General features: G+C 35.8%; 1 long non-coding RNA gene across 1 annotated transcript; it reads left to right on the forward strand.

The window, feature by feature from the left end:
- Positions 1-8874: 8874 nt before the first annotated feature.
- LOC133520546 (uncharacterized) lies at positions 8875-9652 on the forward strand. The gene is made up of 2 exons (XR_009799772.1): positions 8875-8987; positions 9300-9652. It is a non-coding gene; the product is annotated as an uncharacterized LOC133520546 (long non-coding RNA).
- Positions 9653-27247: the final 17595 nt, after the last annotated feature.

The following is a 27247-nucleotide window of genomic DNA, read 5'->3' on the forward strand; positions in this document are numbered from 1 at the left end:
TCCGCAAGCCGGTCGGAATCGAGCTTTATGGATGCCTCGTCACTGTGCACAGTAGCTTTTGGCTTTGACTTATCGCACCTTATTATAAGTATCCGTACTCAAAATAACAAGCTGTTTGTTAACACAACATCTACTTCTTGCTGATTTTAAAATGAATATTGCGTGGATTTTTTGAGAAAAAATAATATGTTAAAAATATATAATGAAAAATATATAAAGTAAGTATATTTTATTACATTATTAATTCTTAAGGGACGTTTGTAAGCAAACCTTAATAAAGCACTGAGCGCGTGTGTGGAATGCGGACGAATAATTAGGAGAGCAAAGAAAATGAAGGCGGCTGTCGCACAGAAAATAACGTGGGAGTGATATCATCTCCGAGTTATAGTGTAGTTTGGAACGTGATCCGAAAGTAGGCCGACTTTTCTGTTGAAATTGTCTGAGATAAACCTTTTTCTCAATATAATTCCTGCAAGTACAGACCCTGTTGCCGGCTTAAAAGACTCAAAATATAATTACAGTTTTGGAAAATTTGCTTGTTTGTAATAATTTTGACGAAAATTTATGAGCTCCATGGCTATTCAAGCCGAGCAGAGGAGTTTTCCGGCAAAATAACTTGCGAATATTGTTGTTCGTTAATATGACAGCGGACTCGGTTATCCTAAGGTAATGATCCCTTCGGTGATGTTTTGTCAAGCGGGAGGAAAGTTAACACCGAACTCAATTAAGGGTTTCCTGCTGAGAAAAGGTAGGATACTTGATACAATATTTGTTTTTTACGCAATTTTTATCTTTTACGCAAATACCTACGTTCGTTATTTTCTTAATATGTTGGTACCTGTGTCTTTGATATTGCCTAACTCAACCCTGGCCTAGCCTAGCCTAGGGTCGGCAACGCGCATGTAACACCTCTGGAGTTGCAGGCATCCATAGGCTACGGTGACTGCTTACCATCAGGCGGGCCGTATGCTTGTTTGCCACCGTCGTGGTAAAAAACTGTGTCTTTTAACGGGTGTCTGGATATTTTAAAAAATATTTCAAGTCTGTCTTTATGTTCATAAGATATTTTTATCTGTTAGTTTTGTAACTGCTGCATTAAAAGAGGACAAACCAAATAATAATTTTACTGAACATAAGTAAAACATCGTTGTATACTCACCATGGTGGCCTGAATGCTTGTATACGTCGTCGTGGTACTCGTGGTTTAATAAATGACGCATTGATATTTTTAGTCTAAAAGAAGGAGGGGGATGTAACAGTTTCGTTACTTAGATACTGACAGACAACGCACAGCCTAAACAGTTGAAAGTAGAGCTTTAAGATTTGTAACATATGTATACTCGTATTTTTCAAATGAGTCAATTGATTTCAAACTCAGATAAATCCATCTGTCAGATTATGCTATTCTGCTATTAAGAAAAGAGAGTCGAATGGATTTACCTGAGTTTGAAGTTAAGCGACACAAATGTTGTAGAGCTCCACTCAGATTTAAATTAAATAAATTAATTTGAAATTAAACGGACGGCGATGCGAGTAGAGGCCCGTAGTAGCCTATAAAGTGTTCCACTGTTTCGGATTTTATTTTGGAATAATTTTCATTTTATTTTTGCTTCAATATAAATTATGTCAACTGTACCTCTATAATATAGTCATCATGGTGGAGCTTTCATGGCTATCCTGTTGGAGTCTAAATGATGGGATATTTTGGAGCACGTTCCATCATGACAATACTTGAATATTCGAAATGACCTACGTGACGATTTGCATGAATTTGGGGTAAACTCCGAAAAAAAATTGATCAAAATACGTCTGTATTCATCTCTGAAAAGCCTACAGCGGCTGCATTTCATTAATATTCAGTCAGGTTAATAAATTATTATATTAGTTGCGATCGTAACTTAGCAATACGATAGACAACTGGACTACTAAGTTGCACCTATGTTGTCACAAATAACAATTCTGTTTTTATGTTTCAAGTCTTTAAAGTGTCTCGTATACATGTTTGCCTTACGAGCTTTTGAGCAATCATCATGTATCGCAGTCAAGCTTCGATTGATGCTAATTTGTACTTAATTTGTCACTTTGTACTACTACGAAAATTTGGCTTATTGCCGATGGTACATTTTATTGATGGTAATATTTATGTAAAATAATATCAGTAGTCTCAAAAAGCGCGATTTTTGCGAGCCTTTTTGTCACTTAACAGGCAAAACGAAGCGTAGATGGTAAGAGACCGATAAGGGGTGAAGCTCGTTGAACTGAGAATCTGACCTGAAATTCTTATAGTAGAACCTAGGTACCTACTAAAATCAGGCAAGCATTCGTCTCGGTCGTTCCAGTAGAAAGTGAGTTCAAGATCTGTAAGAACTAAGTAGGTACCTAGTAAAGAATCCAAAAAGCAGGCTTTCGCTCAAGCATATCAAGGTATTCTTCTGTTACTAACATTTGTCGGATGTAATATAATACTAAACACTTTACTAGTTTTGACTTTTTTTTATTAATGAATCAGAACAAAACTTAATATTTGTATCTACCCTACTGTCGGTTATGCATAATTCAAGGTATACTGACATTTTAAAAATATAATTTTAGGCAACATGGAGGTATTGGTGTACTTGCTATATATTCTAAAACTGATATGATTATGTATTATATTTTTGAAATCTGAATACGCTTATTAAGCATAATATTGCAAATAATTAATGTGAACAATCCAATGTCAGCAGTTAATATGCCTACTTTAATATTTTATAACTATCATTTTTTAGTTAAAATATATGTTGAATCTTAATATTTCTGTGAAAACAACCTACCTAAAAATTTTAGGTTATATGTCAAATGCTAACATATAACCTTTTTCACTGAACTCCGTCATATATATATTGGCCTGTCATAGGCGAACGCTTGTCAGATCTCGGTAGACGATGTGAATACAGAACCTGTTGCTTGGGGCGCTTCGATAAATAGCTCGGGGCACGGAATGTCGATTACAAACGTTAACTTGACTTGACTTAAATAAATAATGCTCGCCACTTATTTTTGCCCAGAGATTGAATCATGATAATTGAATTTTTTTTGGATGAAATGTCCTTTGGATAGTTACGAGTATTAAATACTCATATGATAGGAAATGTAGAATTGGCAGTTTTTTACAGAAATCAGCCTTGGCTGTGTGTTATACTTACGTCAACTTTCGTTAGGAAAATTTAACAAAATCCCTCTGGCAGACGTGGATTAACCGCCATATCTTCATGCCTTCATTGTTGGCGCATCGCAAACGGCTTTATTCGGCATGGAGACTAAAACGCAATAGTTCTTTGTTTTCAAGGGGGCAAAGTTGTTGTTTAGCCGCTCGTGCTAATATTGATACGCGAGCAAGCGAAAGATTCCAAAATTGAACCACGTGCGTAGCGAGTAGTTCGAGAAATGGAATCTTGAGTGTTGCGAAGGTTTCAAGACTCGAGGGATAAACAAACTTTGACTCCGAGTAAAACTCATACTATGCAATACCAAAAAATAAAAAACGAAATCAAATCCAAATGATACGTTCATAAAAAAATTCGTAAAAAAATTATCATTCAAAATCATCATTTAAAAGTAAATTCTCCCAGCCAACATAAAGAAAGAACTCAACATTTGCACCTGATTACTTTGCCCCACATGCGGATAAAATGCAACTTTCTCATTAGTTATTGAACAAGCAAGAGGGCCTTTACCAGTTGGTGGGGTGAAAAATAATATATTATCATCTCCCTTCATCTTGTGAGCCGCTTTGCGCGATCTTTCTTCGTTTCATGTATCAGTTCCAATCTCTCCTTATCCACACCGGCATATTAATAAATCGCAATTAACCTAAGATGGGGGTTTCTATCTTAGTGGTATATTTCTACCATTTCACCCGCGACAGAACAGAGACGGTATAAGCATTTAGTGTGAGAGGCTGTTTATTTTTTTTACGTGTTTTTTTCATACAAATAAATGTTCCCAAATATCGCAAAATCAGACATATCGATTGTATATATTTAAAGGCGGTACGTTTCACTCGATTATAACAACTAATTATATATTATTTGTCGATATAACGGTTAATTAACAAGAAATATACATATAAATGTCATTTTCTTATCAGGTATAACTCTCGTGCGGTAGAACAGGCATTTGATATAATATCTTTCAACCTAATGCTAAGATTCTATATTGCAAATATGTACTTTATAAAAGGTTTTAATATAACATTATATTTTGTAGATATAGTTTTTGATGTTTGAGCATTGAACGCAGTACCAAGTATGGTATAGGTTAGACAAATAGACATAGGTATACCATACACAGAGTTTAAAGAGTAATGGGGCTCGCATAAAAACGTAGTAAGTACAAACGCTATTTATTGGGTAGGTTTGTCAATTAAATTAAATTATTTATTCATAAAATTTACATTTGATACGTCACTATACAATTAAATATTATATTATATACAATAAATATACTTTACAAGCCTCAGCTAGTTACCTTATGTCTATCAGAGTGGAAAATAGAAGCTCCAAAAAGCGGGGCTTCATCGACTTGTCACCTGGTCGTATTTACTACGTAAAAACCTATATTAGTAAGAAAAAATACAGAAATATTATGATTTATAAATTTAAGTTATGATCGTAAAGCTAATGTTATGGCATGTAATATTCATTTCATTTTTCAGTCATTTATTAATAGTATTGGTGCTTCAATTTTTTTCGATTAAATATTTCATGTATCTAATGCTAATTCAAAATTATACCATATGATATGTTGTTATATCGAGTGAAAGTAGACTATTTATTGTTATAGCGATCATTACACATTTAAAGCATTTATGAAATACTAGCGTTAGTTCTTGGAAAAGTTTTCTTAACAGATGGACTGTTATAATAACTTATAATCAGACAAAGAAGTTCTTGTGGCAAAATAAAGTGATTGACAAAATCAAATATCGACATGTCTATTATCGATATTACCTTGGCGCTATAGACATTTTTAACATTGTATATTAAGATATAGCTACTACGAAATGCACAACACGTCCTGTATCTTCTTTGGTATATTGGTAGTTTTGTATTCTTTTGGCATTGTTTACTACAGTTAACGATTTTATTTTGAAGTCTAAATATATGTAATAAAGAAATTATGTATCGATTTGTAATTGATTTGCATTCTTTAAATTTCTCGATAATTTACAGGAAGTAGAAGTTACATTTTTTACGTTTTTGCCACAAAAACTTCTATGTCTGCTTATAATTTTGCAGAGGTGATAAGTAAGGTAAGTAGGTAGGTGAGGTATGTTAACAGTTATATTTTACTAGCGTCAGGTAAAACATGGTCGTTTTACTGTCGAAAACAAATGACGTTTTTAAAAAACGTTGTTGAATAATTGCCATTCAGCCCGGGCGCTCAATCCGCGCGCCACTAATGGCCGCCGACGCACGTCAATCGCGCACACAATCCAATTTCACACAAATCACCCGCTTTCCGCTTCAAATATTGATTGTGCATATGGGGAAAGGGACATACAATCAAATTTAATCGTTATACAGTTTATTGTATGCTTAATAATTTGTAAGCCTACCTGTCTTATGTTATATCGCTAGTTTTAGAAGGAAACGCTCTTTCGTAAACATATTCGTGTCATATGTATTTGCGTGTCAGGGTTTAGGATTACAGCAGGGCTGATGGCACCTCACTAATTTTCAAAGTTGACAGGAAACTGAGCGATTATAGCCAAGTCAATGAAACTTTGGAAAAGGTACTAGAATGGTTCACAGCAAATAACTTACTTCTTAATGCGAAAAAGACGAAATGTGTCAAATTTTCGCTGCCGAATGTAAGAAAATCTGAAACTATCATCACATTAAATGGCGAAACGCTGGACCTTGTCGAGAATACGGTTTTTCTGGGCCTTACTTTAGATAGTAAACTGCAATGGGCCCCTCACATATCTGCCCTGGCGAAAAGGTTGAGCTCTGCCGCGTATGCAGTAAGAAGAATCAGGCAGTTTACTGACGTGGAGACAGCTCGCCTAGTTTACTTCAGTTACTTTCACAGTATTATGTCTTATGGCATACTGGCGTGGGGCAAAGCAGCTGACATAGAAACCATCTTCGTTCTTCAGAAGAGGGCAATCAGATCTATTTATAACATGGCTTCTCGTGACTCACTGAGAGAACGATTCAAGGAAATAGATATTCTCACAGTAGCTTCACAATACATACTAGATGTGATAATGTATACGCATAAGAATATAAAGTCCTTTAAGAAACTGTCCGATATCCATAGTTATAATACGCGAAATAAACATAAGTAAGTAGTCTCCAAGTTTCGTCTACAGAAAGTTAAAAAATCGTTCATGGGAAACTGTGTAACATTTTATAACAAAGTACCCTTAGAGGCATGGAACCTGCCCTATACTTCATTCAAGCAATACGTCAAAAATGCACTTCTCAAAAAGGGATACTATAAAATAGATGACTACTTGGGAGACACGGAATCATGGCCAAGTATCCAGTCTCAAAAGCTGTAATAGTTTTGCGTGCAGTGTCCCGGAGAGGCATATGGCGCTGTTGTTTCTAGCTGTTCAACCTTATGTATTAATGTTTGTTATGTTTTAGTTATTTTGATGATGACATTGACATATTAAATACATAGTAGTTATGTATTCTGTAGAACTAGTTTTAAGATTGTTAGCTTAACAGTCTCTTGACGTGAAATATGTATTTCATACAATTTTTTATTTTTTTAATTCTTTGACATTTGGAGAACCTTTACACCTCCAAATCTTATTATTGTGTATTATTATTTTTCTCAGACCGTGGGGACCTTATACATCTCCAAACTTAATGTATTAACCGTGGAGACTATACGTCTCTGTCATATTGTATAACATACTTGACTTGGTACATACTAGTTATGTACAGAATGTAGCATTAGTTTATGAGACTGCTAGTTTAACAGTCCAGACGCGGTTTATTTATTTAGTATAAATTTTATTTTGACACTTGGAGAGACTTTACACCTCCAAATTTTATTAGTATTAGTACTCTGACATTGGGGACCTTTTACATCTCCAGATTTAATGTGTTTTTAACCATAGAGACTATACATCTCTATTGTATTGTATTAATTATTTATTTTAAGATTGTTATAATGTAATGTTTACCCAGGTATTGGCTGTTGTATTTATAAATGTTGTTATGTATTTTTTATGTCACTATATGATGTTACTATAAATGTTGTATTGACTTGTAAAAGAGCCCTTGAGGCCTACTTGCAGAATAAATTTTTGAATTTTGAATTTTGAATTTTGACACACTTGACAAGTTAGTGTATAACAAAAAAAGTATAGTTTAAGAGGAAAGGGGATGACCGTTTACCCTTGGTTTGACTTTTTCGTTTTTTTTATTATTCTAAGAGTTAGGAGCGAAATATAAATAAAAAATACGAAAAAAATTGAACAAAGGGGGCATAGCTGCGGGCGGTTGCTATACATGAAATTGTGTCAAAATATTATCATTAATGTTAATAACCAGAGACGAAATTGGGGACTATAGGTATACGGTTTGGGGCGATCATCCACTTTCGTCTTAAAATGTTTTTTGACTACAACAACCCTTCTATTATTAGAACATATTTTTCAAAAATATGTGCATGCAATAGTCATAAAAGAACGGCAAAGTGAACTAGCGTGGGCAGTACTGCAATTTGCGGATAGTGCCCATTATTTCATGGAAATCAGATATCCGTTTTCAGAATTCCATCAATAATTAATGAATTCGCTTTCAATTAACTTGAATGAAATGCACACAGCGTTGACGTTTTAGTCAGAAAATACGAGAATGTGCAACTAGATATAAGCGTCGCTCTCCGGCTAAAAATTGTGTATCGTGACCGTAGCCGTGGCTTAATCTGCTGTAATAGTATTTTATTATGTGACTGCTACATAATAAAAGTCATTAAAATACGAGTGTGGGTTTAAAAAACAAACAAATTGAGTTCTTCTGTCTCTTTTTAAAAGGACTACACGATTGTTTTAATGCCTAATTATGTACAGTTACATACACTTTTTTATCTACACATATCTAAACACTTATTATGAGACGGTGTCTCCGAAATATTTTTATCGTTCATTTTACACGAAACTTTTGCATAGTTGGTTTAAAATCAACAAAAATAATGATTTTTATATTTATAAACTAATTAAACGATAAACTGTACATCATATAGCGGTAATGAAAACTTTTTTCAGGCATGTGACGCATCCGTAGTTTTGTTTTAATTCATAGACAAACTAGAGTCGGGGGCCGATTGCCATATCGTACGAACGAAACGATACCAACATACGAGATATGTCAAAATTATGGAAGGTAGAGGCAAGGAACAGAAACTCCTTAGGCAGAATTGTTGCAAAAGTGTCCAGCTGTCAACTATAAATAATAGTTCCAAATCGTTCGTGATCGTTATTGTCGGAGTGAAGTGCGCTGTCTATGATTAGGTTTTTTTCTCAAGTATTCTAGGTATTGTAGCGCCACCTATTTATGGTTTTTTGTCGGACACTTTTTGGTATATGGAGATTTGGTTCCTTGCCTCTACTTTCCATAGTCAACATGGTATATAATTGACATTTCATTTGGAATAAAACGTCATCTCGCCTGATTTAGACAGAGACATGTCAGTCGCTTCGCTTGACAGACAGATGAAGTGTGCGAAAGGGAAGCCATGACGTATATGAACAAGCCATAAGTGCGAAAGAGGCAGACTACATATGAGAAAACGTAACCAATTTTGAGTTCGAAGGCGGCCGAGGCGGCCAAAATCATATTGCCGTATTTTTTAACGTGAAAAATATAAGAGCATCAAAAAGAAAAATATATATTAAGTAATTTAGTGACGATGGTGTCATGTTGTGTGCCGGGTTGTAGTGTTTCAGGGCCAAAAAACCCAGGAAAATACTCATTTCACAGGTTATTATGATATTCCTAGCGAAATTTTCGTAACGATATTTTATCAAATGAACAGCATAAAAAGTGTAAAAAACCAATTTATACAGTTCATTATAAGTTTTTCTTCAATTGTGTGTTAATATTTCATCATATTAGTCAATATTTTAGAATATTTTGTGTAAAAACCTAAACTGTTACTTTACGCTAGGGCTTGACAAAATGTTCATATGACTGTATCGATAACTTGTCGGTATATAAGTAGGTATGGAATTAGTTGTTCACAAGATATCATTAAGATATTACCTTTACAACCGACTTAAAATATTTTTGAAGGTGCACATGTTTAGCGATAAATTTAAACTTCACTTTCCAACACAGTACTTACATTTTATACACTTTTCCACGGCTTTGCCGTCAACACAAGGAAACACAAGACAGCGTATACTTGTACACAGCGTATACACACCCAACCCAACTTGTCAGCAGGAAAAGGCGCGAAATTCAAATTTTCTTTGGTAAGTCAACTCTTTGCGAACACATTTTCAAACAACTTCAACTTTATCATTTTCAACTTTTTCAAACACATTTGAAAAAGTAGTCGATAAAGCAGTTAAACATCGATAGATTATTAATATGTTGTAACATGACATCACTATTTTTGTTCGCACATAGACAATTTACGCACACACTTGCATTTCATTTTTGGTCACACTTTCGAAGTTTGACAGTCGTTCTATACTATCCTATTTCTATGGATTTAGAATAGAGGTCTAATCAAATTGCTTTTTTTCACAGATGTTCGAAATTTGAATGTCATTACCTAATCAATTTTGATATAATAACAATTACATTTTCACAGATAAGAAATTTGTAGTAACAAAACAGTTTATCGTTATGTTGGCTTTTGTTTATGGATTTTGAAAGCATCATAGAGAGTTTATGATATGTGTGTAGATAATAGAACTTTACCAGGAATTTTCATTAAATACTTCACCTATTTGTCAGTTTACTGTGTTATTTGTGTGTTATTTTTATTTTGAAATTTGTTCATTTAGAAAAGTCATTTGACACAGTGCTGTAATATGCAGGGTGATTCTGCAGATGTGACCATCAAATTCAGTCCCCACGCATTCAGTAAATTATAAGCAACTATTTTGTACCAGTATTAGTGAGATTGAAACATTTGTTTTCTAGTGAACAAAAAAAAAAGTTTTATATTAATTACGACATGCATAAATGCCCTATAATTAGAATACTTCGGTCAAATATCGATACTCCTTGCTTTATCCATTACTCATTACAAGTTTAAAATTGAATATCATCAAAGTAGGTAACCAGCTACTTTTGAAAAATCGTATCACATCTAGTGTGACATTCTCTTTCTTCATAATCAAAGTTCTGTCATAATGGTTGAAGAAGTATTATCCAGGAACCGGTCTGCTATCCCCTGCGAGGGTGTATTCGTAAGTCTTTGCTTACCAAAGCCGTTGCTCTCTAAAACCCTTTCATTCGGCGCCTAGTCCTGATATAATTGTCATAATACGGATAAGCAGTTCTTTATTCGATTGTCTGATACCCTCTAACGTTAGCGCTAACCTCTTCAAGGGGTATCCTTTATAACGCTTACGCCATTTTCAACTTTGTCTTTACAAAAATAGGATCAATATTGCCAATTTATGTTTAAAGTGAAGGACTGGACGCTAGATACAGCGCGTTGACAGCACAGGGGTCATACTTTTTTGAATTAGGAAAGCGATACCCTTTCATTTGTAGCGGTAGCTCTGAAAAGAAAACCCCTTCCTAGAGCTAAGAAAAATGAATGGGTAATAAAGTCAAAGTGAAAGGAAATCGTTGGGGCTATTCGATAAATGACTAAACGACTATTAAAGGCTTTTTTCTGGGAAGGAGTGGTCGTCCATGGTGAACGATCCATAAACATTTACTGAATGTCAGTAAATGTTATAACTACACACTCAGTAAGTATTAATGGATCCAATCCTGAGAAGGACCAATCGTAGGATTACCTTATATAGTTGCATACAACTTTCTCAGACAGTAACATACAGTTAGTTAGACAGGAGTGTACAGACTATTACACAAGCATCAATTGTAGACCGTCCCCGTTTGAGTATATTCCCATACGTAGCGTGGCGCTGTACGTCTAATTTGGCATTAAAACGAAGCCTAATCTTAAATATAATGCAAACTCCGTCTTAAATGTTAGTGTTGAATATTTGTATATTCGAAATATAAGTATATCCCTACCTAAATTCATTATTAGTGTCACTTATAATCGAATGATCCCCCAAATTTCCAAAATGCAACTAAGCAATTTTTGACCATCTTCCCAAATACATTCTAAAGTCGAATCTCTACTACAGCAAGTACTTGTTAAACAAATGCCCGCATGTTCGTGACTTGTAGCCCGAGAGCACAAGCAAATAAGAGCCTTTTCAAACTACGCGGTGTCCCGCTAACGGTATGCAGTCGTTTAGAAGTAAAACAGATTGCGGCGGTGTTCTGGTTCTTTGAATAAAACATTAATGGCATACCTTTCACGCGGCGAACGACGCAGACCTTGCCGCGTATTCCGAACATTATTCGCGCAGACCTCGGGAACCTTACAGTAAGGTCATATGAAATTGTTTGTTAACGGTCTCAATTTTATATGGAGATCAATTCGATTTACATTTTGATGTCTAAATAAATATTATCTTTCACACATGCAATTCGCTCGTACTTTAATTTGAAAAAATAAAACGTGAAATTTTGAAACACTGGTATTTTTTCCATTATTTAATTTATTGTTATTTTTTATTTAGAGGTCATAACTAACAGCACGTTTTGCGCTGTTAGTCCTTACCTTTGACATATTCATCTTCAGTCCAATGGTCTTTGACATATTAATCTTTAGTCCAACTTCGAGGCTTGCGTTTTTAAGGTCTTCTAGCAAAAGACGTAACTCGGATGAAGTTGAGGAAAACAAGACTATATCGTCGGCTAAGCGAAGGTTGGTCAGCCTCCTCTCCCCGACAGTCTCTCCTCCCAAGTTTTTGGAACACGTCCTCTAAAGTGCTGGTGAAAAGCTCCGGTGACAGCGGATCTCCCTGTTTAACTTCTCTTTGTACATCGAAGGAGTTAGTACAGAAGACTGAAGTTTTATGGTGGCTGTGCTGTAAAAATAATTATGATTTTCCGATTTACTTTATTGTTATAAATTGCTACTTAAAAAAAAAAAATATTCTAGATTTGCCCGCGATTTCACCTGCGTGGAATTAGTAATTTGGGTAGCTTCTTTTTTATCCAATCTGCTTTTTATTGATTCCTAATACAAACTTCCTTATTTGAGAAACACTTATAAGGCATTCATAAAGTTTAAAAGCAATCATTCAATTTGCGCATACACGATGCATCAATTATCTCACTTTCGGGGTGGAAGTGAGATCATTTTCACCCTCTTAAGGCATAATTTGCGGGATAAAAACTTTCCTATGTCCTCCCGAGACTCGAACTATACCAAATTTCAACTAAATCGGTTCAGCGATTTAAGGATGAAGAGGTAACAGACAGACCGACAGACACGATTTCGCATTTATAAGAACAGTATGGATAGTATGGATGTTATGAATAATTTACATGATAATTATGTCATGATCCTTATTCCTTATTACCATCGCATACCGACATGCTATCTAAAGCAAACTAGAAATGGTATGTTCCCTGATTATGCTTCTACAGGCGGGTCCACACAGAGCGAGCAGTGTCGCGCTCTGCCGAGGGTAAGGCGCGCGCTGCCTCGGCCAATAGTACGGTCAAATTAACTCAAATTTCACTAAAGTCAGGAACTAATTCTAAGGACTAATAAAATCACTACGGATTGTTTTGTATGGGCTAAAAATCGAACTTTATACAATCGTTACTAAATTCACCCCCCCGGAAAGGGGTGAAATCGGCTGAAAATAATGTAATGGTTGTAACTAAGAAGAGAAAAAAGGTGTACTCGGTGCAATTTGGCGTACGTTTTACAACACTTATATCTAAATTCGCACGTGTTATTTATGTTAATTTAAGCTACGGAACAGGTAAAAAAAAAAAACAACATACAAAAAAATCCATTTTGGCCATTGCGGGTCTGGGGAAAGTAATGTACTCGGTGCAAATTGAGTAAATAATTAGAAAAAATATCTAAATCCAATGTCAAATTCGCACCAGGGTGCGACACCCGGAAAGTAGTTTTTCATGTTTTACTGTCGTTGTACTTCGGGGGAAATTTTAATACTATTGGAAATTGATGCAATCATATTCATTTGATTTTGTTTACATTCGCACCCCATAAAAAATTGGCATTTTTATACGGAACATGCAGTTTTGTAATCAAGTACCAAAAACGTAGAGCAATAAATACACAGAAGCGACAAGCGCGTGATTAGTGGCAAGAGAAGGAACGCGCGTAGATGCACCGACGAAGCACGGCTCTTGAGGCACGAGTAGTGGCATGTACCTACTGCAAAAATAGTATGATTTTTTTTCTTTTATACTACGTCGGTGGCAAACAAGCATACGGCCCGCCTGATGGTAAGCAGTATCCGTAGCCTATGTACGCCTGCAACTCCAGAGGAGTTACATGCGCGTTGCCGACCCTAACCCCCTCCCGCCCCTCGTTGAGCTCTGGCAACCTTACTCACCGGCAGGAACACAACACTATGAGTAGGGTCTAGTGTTATTTGGCTACGATTTTCTGTAAGGTGGAGGTACTTCCCCAGTTGGGCTCTGCTCTAGATCTGGAATGACATCCGCTGTGCTGTGCCCTACCACACAGAGCGAGATGACATTCACAATGCCCATACCTCTCGTAAAAGGTTTCTGAGTATGCAGACAGACAGTCAACAAATAAAAGACAGGTACGCTCAATGTTTGTTAAATTCGAAAAATCGCGTTTTTCCATATACTTACGAAAACGTTAGACTACTTAGTTCACTCAATGATTGTTTAAAACAATAGTTCCGTTTTAATGCCAGAAGAAAGATTTGTGCTCGTTGCCCGTCAAAAGTGTCAAACAAACTGTCTCGGAACAATCGCTGCGCGTAGGCTTTGAGATCCGGATCTAGCGGGTCATAAGATCCGGATATTACGGATCCGTTAAATATGGTTATTGACCTATAACCGAAACAATTTTTGAATGAAATTTATGAATAATTTTGTCATTTAAATATAGTATTTTCATATATTTAAGCAATTCAAATACTAACAGCACATCAATTTTGATAAGTACATCATGTCACGCAGTAACTTTATACAATGAATGCGAATGTTGCTTAATGCAAATATTAGATCATTGGATATCCTGATGACTTGGGGCTATAGCCTCAAAACAAAAGCGACCTGGAGGCCAAGGCTAGGATAGTAGAGTAGGAAGGAGAGAAAATTGGTCTGATAATCAACCACTAGAATATCTCCAAATGAATAGGGCTAAGATGGTCGGTTCTTTATCATTTGTCATGAAGGGCATAGTGACAAGTGATAAAAATAGAACCATGCTGCCACCGCAGATCGAAAAGAAAAGACCTACCTAAAGTAATCGGGAAGAGGAGATAGATGTTCGAATCCAAAATGCCCTAAGATGCTCAGCAGCGCTTCACCGAGTTCTAGTAGCCAAGCTGATCAGTAGACTGTCCATGATTCAAGTCTATAAGACAATAATTAGATTTTGATGAATGGCATCGGTAAGTATTACACTTGAACTCTGAATCAGAAAAAAAAGAACAAGTTCTTAGTTAAGAAGACGAAGATCTGGCGGAATATTCTGGGACCTATCAGAGATGAAGATAGAGAAGATGAAAGCGTAGGAAAAATAGGGAGCTAGAGTAGCTAGTTGCGGCACCCAATATAATTAGCGAGATTATAGCCGCACGACTTCGCAGACTTGGTCACTTAGAGTGGACGGGAGAGAATCGGGCTGTGAGAAGATAGGAGCGATGTAGCCCTAAAACGCCCTCGGAGTATCCAACTAGCGTGGAGTGGTGCAGAATAGAGCAGAGTGACGTTGTACTTGTGTCAAAGGCCAAGATTCTTGTTGGATCACTGATCCAGTGAAGTAAGTAAGTATTGCTTTCATAGTTAGTATTTCATGACGAATGAACACGAGGTGAGGCATTGGATGTATTTCCAACTATGCACCAGCTAATCCAGATATAAACCCTCCTTATTAAGTACGGTTTTAGAGATAACATTATGTTAGCTATTATAATAATCAAGTAATCATTTAAAATTGGTTGGGATAATATCATTGTATTAAAACATAGTTAAAAACGTTATTTCTGTGTTATCTAAATCCGTTTATTCGGATATTTATTTTGGTGGATATTCGAATAATTAGAATATCACAATATTCTAATTGCAAACCCTACATATAGTAGACACCCAGTAGTGACACAAATAGGTAATGTAAATACTGCGAGGAGGATCTTGTTTAGGAAATAATCGGACAGACAGACGGACATGACGAATCTATAAGGGTTCCGTTTTTTGCCATTTGGCTACGGAACCCTAAAAACAGAGCGATCGAGTATATTCCTTCAACAGGATGCTCTCTTACAGCATATAAAAAGGGCTTAACAGACCCACATTGGGACCAAATTACCTGAATAGCGACCCACAAATGCTAGATTCTTGCAACTAGGCTTGGCGAAAGAAAAATTATGGACCAGCGTACACCTCTTTGTAGAAAACCCTTCCTGATGCTAGTCTTAGCTGCAAGGAGCTATATTGTCTTGCAAGTGCAAAGAACGCTGTACAGGGTGTGGGTGAGTAAAACACGGATTTAAATACACTATGCTTTGCGCATGCGAAGGTGCATTCTCTGGGACAAAATAACACGTAAAAAAAAATTGTTTAATTAGTGTGTAACTTTAATTAGCTAGATCCGGAGTAAATTATAATAAAACGATCTTAGTATTCTTAATTTTGATAATAATACTTTTATCGAAAATATTACTTTACTATAAATATCGTTCAGCAAGTTACCTTTACTTAAACATCATTTGCCTTGCAAATTGTATTGAAACAGCCATCCGACTCTTGGTGGTGTCATCCGGTATGGAACAAAAATAGTGTAATTTGCTTGTTTATAAACCGATTTTCAAAATTTTAATGGAATTTAATAGCTTACTAATGTAGCATTCATATCTTGATACAATGTTTTCCTGTAAAGTTACTAGTAAAGTTGATGAAAACAAAAAACGGATTTTTTTTCGGGAAAATTTAAATAAAACTTAAAATTTCTCGCAAACTATGGTACTTACAAGGTCAAATGTATAAACGATATTGTAGCGCATTTAATTTTGCTTTTTATGACACCCCACACAAGCTTACATGTGATATACTTTTTGTGGTATACGCAATATTCTGAACACGGCACCGGCCATTTTGATGACGTTATAACTGGTGACTTAACCACGTTAGAAACTGTCTCCCGATGGTTTTTTTGTCAAAATAACATGCTTAACAACATACTAAAATATGGTGCTGGTTTCATCAAAGGCACCTTTTGGGCCCTATATGACCCTAAGGCAAGCGCCTTCATACCTACTCGTATAACATTTTTTTATACAATCAAACACATTTGAATAAGTAGTCGATAAAGCGGTCAAACACCGATAGATTATTAATATGTTGTAACATGACATCACTATTTTTGATCTCACATAGACAATTTACGCACAAACTTGCATTTCATTTTTGGTCGCATTCTTGATATCCTATTTCTATGTATCCGGATCCGAAAAATTGTCGGATATTGCAAACCCTAGCTGCGCGCTGCGCTATCTCCCCGCCCCGCGCGCCCCGCGCCGTGTGCGGCAACCACCTTCGCTTGCAGTTCGTTGTGATTAATTCTATTTACTTTTTGACAAACTTCCGGTAAAAAAAATCTATTTTTTATTTAGTGCAAATGTGGTGTCTTTAGATAAGTACCGTTTTTAAAATTTTCACGTCTCTCTTAATTTCCCCCGAAGCACAATGTACAAAATAATTAAAAATACATGTTCCATAATTTGCCCAGGCGTGCAAAGTTAACTGAATGTTTATAATGCTTTAAAAAGCTTAACTTGAGATTGCACCAACCGACTGACTTATCCTCGAGCCGCAATCGAAAAAAAAAATTTTTTTAGGGTATCATACATTGCACATCTTTTTAATTAAGATATACTATGCACCAAGGTGTTCTCTATACACTACTTAGCTTGAACTCAATAGCTTTTAATTTACTCCAAAATTACGGCACTTTATAGTTTATACCTAAAATTTAACGGTCTTCCGTACATAATAGAAACGGTGCAACTCGGGGGAAATAATCTAGTTGCGCCATCTAACGAATCCAAAAAAAGCACGACTACACGACTTACTTCCATACTTTTCGTTAACTTGACTATACTACAAGGCTTGTCTACATTGGCTGTTTGCCGCGCGAGAGAATTTCCTCGCGACGTTGCTCGCTCTGTGTGTACCCGCCTATAAAGCTTAATCAGCGAACATAACATTTCTAGTTTGCTTTAGGTAGCATGTCGGTATGCGATGGTAATAACAGTGCTTCTATGTGTGTCAAAGGTGAACACAGGCCTGATGTTATCAGAGCATAACATGAAAGAATGCCGTGACTGCACGTGTTGGTTGTAAATAAAAATAAAATTTAATATTGATAGTGAAAAAATCCGTCAGGATACAGTCGTTTGTTCTTTTATTTTATTTTTTATAATACGTCGGTGGTAAACTAGCATACGGCCCGCCTGGTGGTAAGCAGTAGTAGCTCCGTAGCCTATGGACGCCTTCAACTCCAGAGGAGTTAAATACGCGTTGCCGTCCCTAACACTCAGCACCCTCGTTGAGCTCTGGCAACCTTACTCTCCGGCAGGAACACAACACTATGAGTAGGTTCTAGTGTTATTTGGCTGCGGTGTTCTGTAAGGTGGAGGTACTTCCTCAGTGGGGCTCTGCTCTAGATCTGGAATGACATCCGCTGTGCTGTGCCCTACCACACAAAGCAAGATGAGATTCACAATGCCCATATCTCTCTTTTGGACACAGTTTAAGGACATACCCGGGTCCAAAGTCCATGTTTTTTGTCCATTTCTAATGCTATAATACGAATATACGAATATAGAATGAAACTTGTTATTGGAAGAATACGATTTTAAAGTTTAAGCTCAGCTTTTCCTTATTTCAATATGGAATTAAGGTAGGTTTAGGTTTTTAGATCATGATACGGTTGCCAACAATTTAATTAGCAATTTTCAAGGTTTTCTCTAGTGACTTCATCGATTTGAATTCTGTTCTTTTTTAACTTTTGATAGATAGAAAAAATAAAACACGAACAAACCGCACTTTTAGGGGTAAAAACAGCACTTTAAAGATTTGTAACATTTCATGCACAAAAGCTAAACATATGAATATTGCTTCTCAAAATGCGCCATTTTATTTTTGAGGAAACTTATCAATTACTTCTTTTTCTTTAAAATTAGAATTCTAAAACATGATATCCGCGGTACCGAGCACGTATATCCTTCTCCCTCACGCTTAATATGCTCAGTTAGAATGAGAGAACTCGTATTAATATGTACTCCAGATGTCGACTCAGTTTTCATTTTACCTAATAAAAATTCTAGAAGCAATGGTTTTTTTAGTGATAAGATAAGTACTTGTATTAATATCCCTAGGGCCTGATTCACAATGTGTTTCAAATTAACAAATAAATTAACTGCTAGATAAAATTTCATGTAAAACTTAAGCTTATTTGAAGATTGTGAAACGCAAACGATGACTTTATTCGTCAGATAAGATAGCTTATTTAAAGACTTTACTTGGACATTGTGAAACAGGCTCTTAATACAGTTAATATGCTTTGCTCTACAACAATAAAACAACGCTTCCTAACGTAAATTGTAATAACCTTTTTAGCGAACGACATAATTATAATTTATTTCATTTTATTATAACAGCAAACCTTGCGAAAATTAACCCCCGAGGGCTTGTTGTATGTGGAGCCTGGCACGCTGGCCGGTCGTATGAAGAGTCAATTAGCGTTGCATTTGTGTGTCTAGCCACTTCCCATAGTCCCCACATGTCGCGCGCATTCTGTCTGAACAAAGCGTTTCCCTTGAGGTAATTCTTTGGAAGCGCTTTTTCAGTTATAACTATTTCGTGGTTTTAGTTTTGAGGTGAAAATTTGGAGTTAACATCGTAAGAAGACACTAATAGACTAATCCCAACAAGGTCTAGTTCCTCTAGGTTGAGAGATCGAAATTATTTTTAGGGTTCCGTACCAAAAAGGTACAAAAGGAACCCTTTTTTTCTTAAAATCTATTTATGTGTTAGCTTTATATTTAAGCTAATAGGCGGGAGGTTATGTCAGGTATCTTTACGTTTCGAGCTTCGGTTGCATATATTAGACTTTGTTTCCTTACTTTTTTATTCCTTTATAATTATTACTTGCATTCAATTGATTCCTTACAAAAATGCCACCTAACTAATTAATTCTGGCCTAAGCTTCAATAAAATGGTTTATTGAAAATCGTGCTCGACAATGGGGGTCAATGAGCCCTAGAATGGTTGGAACTCGAATTCCACGTCCACGGCCCATGTTATTGGAACGTGTAAAAATAGGAATGCTTCAGTAAATTGAAATCGAAATCAATATAGGGTAGACGAAACCGGGGTAATGTGTAAACAGGACGAGATTCAAGATTCTTGGCACGGCTGAATGGCATTTCCTACTGTTAGGCCTGTTTTGCGTTTCCCAATAAACTTACGCGTTGTGAGTCGTAATATACTGTAGGCATTCAGGGCGACTTCGTGATAGAATATCTATTTATTATCACTTACTCGTATGGGTCATATGATGAACTATACAATATTTTTAAATCCATTGATTTTATTATGTGATAGCCAGCAAAAGAACAGACGAGCCTGATGGGAAGCGGTTAACGTCGCCCATGGACATAAGCAACATCACAGGAGCCACTTAAGCGTTGCCGACCTTCGAGAACCCTAAACACCCGCTTTAAATACTCGCTTTAAATTACTCTAAGGCCGCGGACTGGAAGCAAAGCGCATAGGTACTACGAATTATTTTTGCAACATTGCTATTTTGCTTTACATTAGTGTTACCCTGCATCTAGATAAAAATAACGATGTGTTTATCTGTCTCAGTTGGCTTAGATACTAACGACTGCTGACGCTAACATGTCGACAATAGTGAAAAGGAAGTGTATTGAGAAGCGGGTATAACTTTATTCCTAATCTACGTGTTGTTACATAAGTTACATTAATTGTAAGAGGGAGTCAACAAAAAATTTTAGTTTTATATTGAATTTATACACATTTTAATCAATATCAAATGACATGAAAGAAATCATACGGAAAGTATATTATTATTTACAAGGGCAGACTCCAACCAAAACCATAAAAAACCTTATTTTCAATTGTATACCGATAGCCTGCAGATACCACCACAGTATATTTTCAATGAAAAATAGCTAGTTATATATCTGAGGGACCTGAGGAGCAACATTTTAAACAGAAGTATATGTGATAATCCAAATTAAAAGGGACCTTATAGAGGTCGGCGCTTACGCCATTACTAATGCGGTACTACGCGGCGTAAGCGCAGACCGCCATAAGGTCCCTTTTGATAGGGATTGTCACATATTTTCATAGTAATTGCTATGAAAGGTAAAAATCCACTCTACAGCCATAACATGTATAATATCTTCCGTTGCTAGTTTCGCGCGGTGCCCCATATATCTTGTTCCTTTTCCTGGCTTTAGGCCTTAGGTCCCCTTATTAATCAGGTAGTAGTTAAGTACCTTGTACAGTCAGCATCAATAGTAGTGGATGAAACAACGTGCCATAAGTATATCTTTTACAGTTTTAATTGTTCTATATTAAAGACCATCACTTTTTGTTAAACTGCTACAGAATGATCTGCTACTTTTGATGCTGACTGTACGGTAAACGCACGTAACTTTAGTCCACAACCTACAGCTATGCTCCTAATTGCTTTAAACTATGTAGGTACCTATAGATATTTTTGAAATGATGTTGAGCATGTGATATAGAAAAAACATTACTGTTTGCTTGTTTGCTGTTTACTTGAGTTTACGGTACCTAAATCATCGAAAGCACAGACCTATTTGGCATTCAGCCACGATTGAAAATTATGTAAAAATATCTTAAACAGCTTTTAAATTAAACTAAATATTTTTAAACATAAACGTATTTAATTATTAATGGCAGTATTTTTATAGTAAAACTCATTTACACTACTTGGTTTGTATGTATTAGTTATTGACATAAAAAAAAAGTTGTTACTCTCTAGGTAGTTACAGAGCTTTTTGTCACAATCCATAACTCCCGCGGGAACAATATAGGCTTTTTTTCTTCAGTACACCTGCATGAAATAAGATCTTCGAGCAAGTGTGATGAAAAAATATTAACATTATTTTAATTTTGCAGTTATATCCCTTTTGAACCTTCGTTTCATGTAACATAAAATAATACTAAAAAACATTATGCAAATGATACTAAAGTAATTAATAAGGTGCAGTTTTGTGGGCATTCCGGTGATGCATGGGAAAAAAAATTAATAGCGTTCAAATTTAAATACTGTTGTAGTTATTCTTTCAAGCATTATAGGTGATTTTAATACATTTGAATTATTAACGAAATAATGCATTGGCGTTATTAGCGCGGCATGATAAAACACAACACTTTCCTAAATATACTGATCATAAATCGAATTGGAATTTCTGGGATAGCGGAAACGTTCCCGTCATCCGAATACTCCAATAATCAGTTAACATGCCAGTGAAATGCGGTTATCTGACATATAATAAAGCTAACATTAATCAACGGATTTTGGGAGCAATTATTTGTTGGCTTCATCTTTAGATTAGCCCCTAGTGGCAACCTTCGTCTGACTTTTCCCGCAACCCTTACCTACCCCTTATTAAATCCCTGTTAACTTGTAATAAAGAAAAAATATAAATAGAGATCTGTAATATTATTTAATTTCTCATGCTCTTAATGTGAGTCGTTGTCTCGTTCTAAAAAGTGTGCAGAAAATGATATGACTTCCTAAGTACACTTTCCCTCTTTTTTTACGATAAGTAATTAAAATTTTGGTCTTAAATGGTTGTTGTACAGTTGTATTAACTCCCCATTCCATAAATTTTGACGACCGGTTTGGCCTAGTGGGTAGTGACCCTGCCTACGAAGCTGATGGTCCCGGGTTCAAATCCTGGTAAGGGCATTTATTCGTGTGATGAGCATGGATATTTGTTCCTGAGTCATGGGTGTTTTCTATGTATTTAAGTATTTATATATTATATATATCGTTGTCTAAGTACCCTCAATAATATAATATATAATAATATATAAATAAGGATATTTTTTGGATCCCTTTGTTTGGCATAGTTATTGAATGGCAATCCTGAAAAGTTACGCGATTCTGAGAAAAACTAAATTATGGCTATCGAAAATACAGACAAACAATACATTATGACTTAAAACTTTATGGGAAACTATAGAGTCTCGCTATTTTTACCTAAACTGTTAATTGAAAGTACCAAGAAATACTACTGAAGTATTTACTTAGGCCGTGTTTTTTTTAATGCACTATGTATTTTATTTTCCTCGTATTTGAAATGAAAAGTAGAGTGTTTAACTCGGGTGAAAGGGACTATTTCAGTCTCGGAATATTGGAAATACGTCGACAGAAATGGGTGTCTTTCATCCCTCGGTTAACAATCTACTATTCGCTTTCGTTGTGTTCTAGCGAATGACTAAGAGATTTAATGTTGCAAAACATGTAAAAATGTATGTTACATTACATCACATTTGAAACGTACTGATTTATTTTTTCAGTTAGTGTATCAAAATTTCTAGTACTACAATCAACGTTGGAAAATTTTACCCTTTTTTTAAAAGCAGTAAAATGGCCATGACAAGCATTTGTCAATAATAGCATTAGAATTGAATAAGTTTACACCGGCAACCGGCAATAGGTACTTAATCCATGCCCGACTTTGAGCACTTTAATATTTCATTCCTAAATAAGTGGTTATTGTTTTGTATTTACAGTAGTACAGTTTATTCGGCGGTCGGCTCTCATTTCATGCCAGATTCACCTCCAGCAACGGAAAAAGCCTTTTCGAAGTGAGGGCAATTCTGATTTAACAATTTGATATGATTTCTAATTCTTATTTTGATACGACCTTGTGTCAGCGTGCGCCGCTGCAACACGTAGCGTCAGCTGCTAACGTTGAACGTCTACGAAATGCAATCAGGAGTCGTCTCGTAAGGCATGCCGCTCGCACATATTGCCTGGTCAAATGACTCAAGACCGTATCGAATTAAGATGGAAGTCATATCAAATCGTTAAACAGAATCGGCCTCCGTGTGACATTGAGCGGCGGCATATCGGCCGACCTTTCTTCCCACACGAGTATACAGCGTACTTCATAAAACCGTTCGACTGAATTATTACTTTTCTGCCCCGTAGCCCTTTATTCGGATACAAAACGTTCTAGTCCCTAGATGTTTTTAAAGAATTTGTTGCGGAAATTTGTACTTACAATATGAGTAGATAATAATTAACGGGAAAATAAGCGATGGAAATTCTATAAATGGTAGGTACAGTGTATATTTTCGTAAGTACATAAGCTCGGAGAGGACTGTAGTCTCGTTCCCTGTCTCTCATACTAAAGTACATACCTTTTAAGAAATAATTTTATTAACTTCAGTAAGAACGCTTAAAAGACAAAATTAGTACACAGACGAAATTGGGTACTTGACACATGTTGAATATTTTAACAATAATTAGCTAAATGGATAGAAAATGAGCCATCCATTATAAAAAAATGGAATTTAAAAAAGACATATTGAAATTATAAAAAAACAAGGCTACAAAGTATCAAACAAAAAAAAAACTTACAAAAATAAAATAAAGACTCGATTCCTTAAATTTTATTGTAAAATAAATTGTATGGCAACTATACCTATACATAAACGCAATATTTCAGGGTTAATAAAATAGCATTTTTTTGATCTTCTATTGAAAACAGACTAATGTAATGTGACGACACATAACAATGTCATTTTTTAGAGGCGTTTCAATCGTCGAGTGCGAGCGTCAGACTCCAACTCTCATTTCTGACCTTAGTGTTACTTGAATGCCATGAGTGCTATACAGATAGATCCTCAGGAAAATCAAAATCGATTGACATTATTTACAAAAACTGTCAAGTAACCAATTACAAGAACTATTGCGTTTGTTATATTCTAATTAATTTAGCGTTTAATACAGGTACGAAACGTTGAGTGCTCAAAAACAGTCCCGAATAACGGCCAAAGTTCAATATCTGTAGACAAACGTTTAATATTCAGAGCATTCGTAGCGTAATGGCCGGGCGCTGTACATAACTCTGAGCGACGCAATAAAATAACAATGTCAATTAAATTTCGATTCCCGCCAAGAGGCGACTGCCAATTCACTGATTTTTTATGATAGATGTCCCAAGTTGCGGCAAATAAGCCAAGATCAAAACGAACTCATCGGTTCGCTTTAGGCTCTGTTGGAATTACTTTCAAACTTGGCGATGAGTTTCCTCCTATAATATTCATTATTTAACGAGCGCTTAACCATACATTGTCGCTGCTTTGGAATAAATTATTTATCGACTTCCGAGTTAAGGGCAGTTGTTTGTAAATTTTATAAGTTGTTTAAGCTTGACTTAATCCTGTTATCGACAGACGCGCCCACGTCGAAGGAGGCCGTCGTATCGCGCCGATTCTGTTTCGCGCTCGCGCCAAAAACGGTCACCTAGGTAGTACACTTCCATACCTATCAACGCTCCGATTCGGTCGCCGCGCCGCATAGATTCGCATTTGCGAGTTGTTTGCTTACATAAAACGCTGCCTAAGAATTTACGGGTGATTTATTTCGTTCTTGATTTTCTTGTCGTTGGTCCATAGAGCATGTATGATTTAGTATCTATCAAATAGGAAGTTTTTCAATCAATTTTTTGTTTCTTTGGTTCTGTTATTATTTTGACTGTTATTTAAAATTCATTTTTAACAAGCAGAAACGTCTGCGAACGATGCTATTAACTGCCTGACTGTTTTTTCTCTTCGATTGACTATAATCGACAAAACCCTTCAAATATTATAACTATTACGAGGATTGCTTCTTATATTATCCAAAATAAAGTAAAAACCAACAAACTTATATGAGTTCTGCACAGTTCCGCATACTGGTGGAATCCCGCCTTTAGGTTGTGCTAGATGCAATGCGAATAAATTTTTTTCCTCCTAAATGTTCATAAAATATTATTTTATTAGTGCCCTTCATACTAATGCTTAAATAACTAGTTTAAAATTTCGCACAGCTTCGATATTGTGGTACACCTTACTGAACTGAATACAGTGTTATTTTCGATGGGATCATGGCAAAAAGTAAGTTGATCAACGTACTGCTGTTGGGTTAAACCACGCCGAAAAGTTATTTTTTCCAATTTTTTTCTGAAAACAATAGTAGGCTGCCCTCGTATCAGTAAACATTAAACTTTTTCAAAATATTTTATCGTACTAATTCAACTATTACCTACCTACCATATTTTTTCCGTGGCTAATTAATTATTTTCATTAAAAATAAGTTCCTATAGGAGTCAAATTTATAAGGATCATAATTCAAAATTTTAAATAACTGACTGAAGTTTTTAATGACTCTGTGTGTGGCCTTTCTACACGATACATCACCAATACCTACTTTTCATTTTCTAAACACTTGACCGGAGACAGTGACGTAGGTATCCTTGATCTATTAAGGGTTTCCGGCTGGTTTCCGCCGACTAGAGCTACGGCGAAACCATTCTATTCTCGAAACACAGAGAATGTGGCATTTCAGAAATTTGACTTAGGATGTGCTTTAGCAAATATTTTCACGGATCGATCACTGCTGGTCACGAAAGCAATGGATGCGTAAATAAACCTAGGCATCAAAAAGAAGAGACACGGCCGAAAAAGTCATTAATAGAAAAAAAAAAACAACTTTACAAAACAGAAATTTGAAATGCCGTTAAAATTACACCCATAGTACGAGTACATCCCATAACAATTACAACTAGCACCAAGACGAAAATTACTTTTCTTCGAGGAAATTATTAATTATAAAACGGCACTTAATCGCGTATTTAAACGACGAGGACGGCGTTGTCCCTCGTGACTTATATGCACTACGTACTAGACAGTCTATCGAGTGCAAATTGTGTCCGCTCTATTCGGCGTTTGACGTCTGTCACCTAGTTCTTAAGCTTGGTGACTGACGTCAAACGTAGTTGCGTAGCTTGCCAGAGGCGAAACTGTTACTTTTTTGCCTACATACGAGCTGTAAGGAATCTAGATAAAATGTATCCCATCAAAAACATTTTCATGCAAAATGTTGCCAAGACTAAATGGCTCGCACTGTCAAAAAATTATCAGATCTCTTGAAGAGCCAAGCTTCTAACTCTACAAGCCCTAACTTCACATACTCTACACCTTAGTCAAATATATGGCTTCGCCGTTTCGCTACCGTCACATGGGCGGAATGTGAAAAATGTATTCACTATTCATTATTTTTTAACATACAATAGTTCTTGTAGTAACGAAACGGCCAAGCCACATATTTTGACTAAGGTATAGAGTTTGTTAAGTTAGGGTTAGTAGAGTTAGAAGCTTGGTTCTATAAGAGATCTGATAACTTTTTGACAGTGCGAGCATTATGGTTTTATCTTGGCAACATTTTACATGAAAATTTGATGTTGAAACTATTCTATCTCTTTCTCCATAACAAACACTATCTACATACCAAATTTCAACTGAGTCGGTACCTACATCGAATATTGACTCCCCATACAAAACTCCACCCCTTATTTCTCCCCCATAGGGGCTAAAAATTTCAAGTTTGTTTTTTGTTGTTTATGTACTAATACTATCCTACCAAATTTTAGCTTCCTAGGACTTCATGAAGTACCCTAAGGGTTTTGATGATCATCAGTGTCAGTGAGTGAGTGAGTCAGTGACGATTGACCAATCGGGTTTTTTTTAGATATGAATAAAATCTAATGTATGAGAGCTATGGATTTTTTGTGCTTAATGAGTGCATTATTGACATTATATCCCGAGAATTTTGTTTATCTGTTATAGTCCAAACCCAAGTTTTGAGGGTTCAAAAAAATGACGAAGCGCTT

Source organism: Cydia pomonella, chromosome 8 (assembly GCF_033807575.1).
Source record: "Cydia pomonella isolate Wapato2018A chromosome 8, ilCydPomo1, whole genome shotgun sequence".
In the NCBI taxonomy this organism is placed as follows: Eukaryota; Metazoa; Arthropoda; class Insecta; order Lepidoptera; family Tortricidae; genus Cydia; species Cydia pomonella.